The 5,543-nt window shown below is 32.7% G+C and overlaps 1 pseudogene; it reads left to right on the forward strand.

Annotated features, from left to right (window-relative positions):
* Positions 1 to 44: 44 nt before the first annotated feature.
* LOC141818477 (uncharacterized) lies at positions 45 to 1,656 on the forward strand (annotated as a pseudogene).
* The last annotated feature ends 3,887 nt before the right edge of the window (positions 1,657 to 5,543 follow it).

Raw genomic sequence — 5,543 nt, forward strand, 5'->3', positions numbered from 1 at the left:
AATATTTGTAATTAATTGTTAATGCACTGCATTTTTTCTTATAGGTTATCACAGGTGATATTATTTCTGTGTTTAGTTTTGTACCTGCTTATATCGTAGCAAATATGGTGGTAAGTTTTTTCATATTCCTCTTTATATAATCAATATTTATTATTTTATCTCATAACAATTTTGGTTGACAGTTTCGACGAGGTGGTCATAGACGGAGTACTCCTGGTCAGTCTACTTCAGCACCTGGCGGTGCAGGACCTTCGCATGCACCTGGCCAGTCTGTTTCAGTGCCTAGTTTCAGGACCTAGCGCTGCAGGACCTTCCCATGCACCTTCGCCACCAGAGTCGTCGCCTTTACAGTCGTCTCCAGTCCCTTCTCCCAGACAGTCCGCTACCGAGATGCAGGATAGTCGTGAGTTTATAGTCCCTCATGGCGATTCGTAAGTATTTATAATTTTTCTGGATAATCAGATTTTATTTTATTTAGTTTATTAAATAATATTTGTTTGAAATTTTTATATAGATTTCAAAATTCTGTACGAGTTATTCGTGAAATTAATAAAATCATGAATAATCATTGGGGAGGGACTTCTATGACTTACACTAGCACTCCAGCACCCACAAAAGACTTATGGTGGAATGAATTCAAGGTATATGTTTCATTTAATTGATATATCAAATTAAATTGAATATATCTAATCATTTGTTATTTTTTCCATTTTAGCGAGTATTCAATTGGGATCCATCAGAGGAATTGGAAATCAAGCAAATTTTTTTAAAAAAAATGTGGGGATCATATTCGGCATGTTCTAAATCATGCCAAGACCAGAAACAAAAAACCACCGTGCATCACCGATGAAAACTGGACGAGGATCCTCGGTGTTTGGGCAACCGAGGAAAGTAAACAAAGAAGTCACCAGAACAAAGCAAATCAAACATTTAATTCTGGTGACTCATCTGCTACATATGCGGGAGGCTCCATCAACATCGAGGAACACACACGCAGATTAGTAAATTTCTTATAAATACTATGTTATTAATTCAATTTAAATTATTCCTCTATTTCTAACAATGTATTTTTAGGCTAAGGAGATGGGGAAGGAGCCACTTTTTATCGAGACATTTACCCGCACTTTTCAAAAAAAAAGATAAGACTTGGAGCGGGGAGAGAGCTAAAGCTATGAAGGTTTGAATTTTAATATTTAATTTAATTGAATTCTAATAGTTATGTACCTTCTCTAACTTATTAAATGTATTTATATTTCAATACAGGAAAAATATGATGAGCTCGAGCTAGCACAGAGAAGTTCAAGTGCTAGTGATAATGCTGATGGATCTGAGCCCTCCGTTGGGAATGACCTGAGTATCTGGTTGGAGGCGAGTGGAGGATCCAAAGGGGGGAGGATATTGGGAATGAGTTCTCTGAGCAGAACTCATCGAGTTCCTGGCACATCTTCTTCCACCCCACCAGCAATGAGGGCACAAATAGATACCCTAACTGAAGAAGTCTCTCATTTAAAAGGTATAATTTTGCAAAGGGATGAAGAAATGAGAGAAATGCGCAGACAACAGGATTTAATTATGCGCCATCTTCAGTTAGGCTCCGCTCCGAGTCAGCTTCCTCCTGGTGCCGGTGATGACGGTGACGACGACGATTCTTCATAGCCTAGTTGTGTATCATTATAATTTTTCTCACAATTAGTATTGCTTTAATTTTTTCTATTTATAATTCTTTTATTTATATCCTGATTAATATTGTTATTTTTTTCGAACAGGGTTGGTGAAACCAAGGATGGCTGTGAGGTAAGTTTTTACATATTATAATTATTTTGTACAAAATAATATTTTTTTATTTACTGATGTAGGAAAAGAAAAAGAAGCATAGATGGAGAAGACAGTGAAGCAGAAAGTGTTGTCCGAGGTCGATGCCGTGGACGATGATACCTTTTGCTTCTTGTGCTTTTGATATTTTGTTAGTTGTTTGGATACTTTATTGGATGTTCTGAGATTTTCTTATGTTGGATGTTCTGAGCATTTGCTTCTTATGTTGGATTTTTTGATGTTTAGTATTGACATTTGATGTTTAAGACTTTGTTTGGAGGTTTTGATGTTTTGAGAGTATTTGTATAATTATTTCATTGAAATTAAGATGTGTTTGTGTTGGATGTGTTTGTATTGGATGTTATTAAGATGTGTTTGTGTTAAGATGTGCTTGTATTGGATGTATTGGATGTTATTAAGATTTGTTTGTGTTAAGATGTGTTTGTACAGGGATTGTTTGTATAAATGCTTCATATTTTGATAGAATGGAATGGAAGCTGTGAGAAATTTTTATGGTTTGCGACGAATTTTGCGACGAAAATAGTTTCATCGCAAAATTATCGTAATAATACTGTGCTATCGCTTTATCGAAAAACTATTTTTGTCGCCAAATTGACGAAAACGAAAAATTTTCGTCGCCAATTTGGCGACGAAAATCTATTTTCGTCGCCAAATTGGCGACGAAAATCTTAATTTTTTTTTCGTCCAATTTTGGCGATGAAAACAGATTTCGTCGCTAACTTTTGGCGACCAAAATAATTTTCTACGCAGAATTTGTTATTCTCCTGTAGCTTCTCTATTGCAACGAAATCAATTTTCATCGCAAATTTAGCGATGAAAATAATTATTCGTTGCAAAATTTACGACGAACTTAAATTTTCATCGCAGATTACAAATACTGAATTCTGCAACGAAAAGTTTTTTCATCGCAAATTGACGACGAATTTTACGACGAAAAAATATTTTCGTTGCAAAATTAGCAACGAATCTGCTATTTTTCATCGCAGAAATTTGCGACGAGTTATTACGAACGAAAATTTTTTCGTCGCAAAATTCGTCGCTAAAGCTTTTTGCGACGAAAATATTTTTCATTTTCGTCTTAAATTTGGATTACAGTTTAAATTGATCAAGTTGAAAATTTTAAACTTAAATTGTAATTTAGACAGATCAAACTCACTAATTTATTGAGTTTTCTAATTTAATTTTAAAATTTAAAATAAATAAATAAACTTTCTCAACTCATAGGTCAACTCAACCCCGCCGTGGGCCAACCCACGTGGGTCACGGGCTTAGGCGGATCAATCCATCTGAACCCATCTTAAAATAGGTTGATAAAATTTCAACCCAACTCACTTAAATTACTTGACGGGGTGGACCAACTCAGTGGGTCTAACATAAATTGACGGCTATAACTTTTAATGCTTGTGTTCATTTATGTTTATTAAGTTTGAAAGTGAATAAACTAAATAGGAAGGTATTCATGATAGAGGTAAACTCACTATCCTAGAGAAAGAGATATTTCCCTAAAGTTCTTAAAACATGAACGTTCCTCACTCTTAATTTTTTTTATTTGATCACAAAATATTTCAATACTAAATTAAATGAAAATTTATTCTTCAATAATATAAAATTAAGTCTCTTTTTACCTAGTTTTATTATACAAATTTGGTCACCCTCAAAGGATAGTCAATGAGACTAACTGAATTTATTATCATTTTTTTTATTATACAAATTTAAATCTTAATTTAATTGAAAGTGCAAATGTAACACTTTCTACTACAAAATCAAGTGATAGTGTCAAAATCGAACCCTTGATTAATAATTCAGTTTGATAAAATTTAATTATGTTCGCTCAACAGTAAATTAAATAAATTTAAACAACTTAATTTAATCATATTTATAAATAATTTATGAATAAATTTATTTATTAATTTATGTAAAATTTAATTACAAATTTATATATAAACAAATAAAAGAACAAACATAACATGGTGGAGCCACCCAGCCCTAACCGCATCTCTCGTCGATCGCCGCTCCTTCGCTTCCTCGGCGACTGCCAAAGGTGCGAATTTTCTTCTCCGTTCACTGCCTGTTTGCGCATCCCTGCCTTCTCTTAAGTTTCAAACTTGTTTATACGGATCTTGGTCATTGCTTTTTAGCATTGAGGGATCTAAATGGGAGCGTTTGGTTCTCGGATCCGTCCATGGGAACTTGTAGACAAGGTTCGGCGGGGAATGGGAGGATATTGACGCGAGGATACTTTGAGTGAGGACATCAAATCAGACCTTGTATTTTGCGTGGCGTTTGGATTCTTGTCTGATCTGTATAGTAGGTCGTAAAGAAGTTGAACAGCTTACTTGTAGCTGACAATTCAGTTTTTCTATTCATGCGAACATTTTTCCTTAATTATTCTGCTGTTAGCGTCGTTCAATCGGACTATCAATGTAACTAAGATCTTCAGAGCAGATTTGGTATTACCTGTATTTTGAAATGTTTCATAGATCATCAACATTGGAGTAAATAATTTATAGTTTTAATACCTTTTCAAATTACTTCTATTCTTATTTACTTCTCTGCCACAGTTTGAGGATGCATCTTGTTATGTATGGGTGAAACTTGGGGAGTGTGAAAATTTGATTCTTAGCAATGCTAATCCTGGTGTCTAAACTTTCAGGGAAGTGAAGATCTCTAGAGGATTGCTGGTTCTAGTGTATAAAAGGAAACACTTCAGTTTCTTAGATTTTGAAGGAGGTTATTTCCTTCCTATGATGACTGGTCCTGTTCTAAACTTCGCGGGGCATGCTAATTTTTGCCATGTCAGACACTTGAATCACAACACTTGAAGCGTCTTTCCTCCCATCTACTCCTTTTATAGTTTGCAAAAGAAGTCCATGTGGCCACATAAATCAATGTCAGACTTAACTGCAGATATCCTATATGTGCTGTTGTTTTGAGATCAAATCAGTATGAAGTCAGATTATATATTACATGGGTTGGATATTCTTTTTAGTTAGGATCACTCAAGGTGTTCCCGTGTGTGGTATGCATCCCATATATGCAGTAATCCCATATATGGTTGACTTTGGCATTCCATTTACATTTGGAAAGTGCATTTAGGCAATGACTTTGTGCTAAAAAATATTGTGTCAAAGTAATTTAGTCTTTGGTAGTTTATATCTCAGATTTACTAATCTTTAGTGTTTGGTGAGAGTGTGCTGCAGTAATTAATTAGAATAAATTGTTTAATATTAATTGAAATAAATGAAAATATGCATCTCTATTTTCTATAATTTTTAATTACCATGCAATACAAAGTGACATTTTATGTGTTCTTATTATTTCAAAATATGTATCTATTTAGTGATTAACTTATTTGTTTAAATTTTTTTATAAAACTTAGTATATGATTTAATGTTTATACTAGAAGTAAAGGAAATAAATTGACTAGTAAAAATGGTATTTATTTTATATGTTATTTGTTAAAAAATTATGAAATTGTAAATATAGTTATTATTATATGAATATTCATTTTAGTTGACAAAAAAATTTAATTTTAATTTTTTTATATGCTACACGTTATGTCTTTATAAATAATAATTTATATGTTATATTGTGTTAATGGAAAAATCAATTTAAATATTAAATATTCAGATATTAAATATCATTTTATAAAATAATTTAAGATTATATTTATATTACTAATTTACTAAAATATTCAAAATTCGATTTTA

The sequence above is a fragment of the Curcuma longa genome, unplaced genomic scaffold (assembly GCF_044706935.1).
Source record: "Curcuma longa cultivar G26 ecotype Majalengka, Jawa Barat unplaced genomic scaffold, ITB_CL_G26_1.1 contig_24953, whole genome shotgun sequence".
Taxonomy (NCBI): Eukaryota; Viridiplantae; Streptophyta; class Magnoliopsida; order Zingiberales; family Zingiberaceae; genus Curcuma; species Curcuma longa.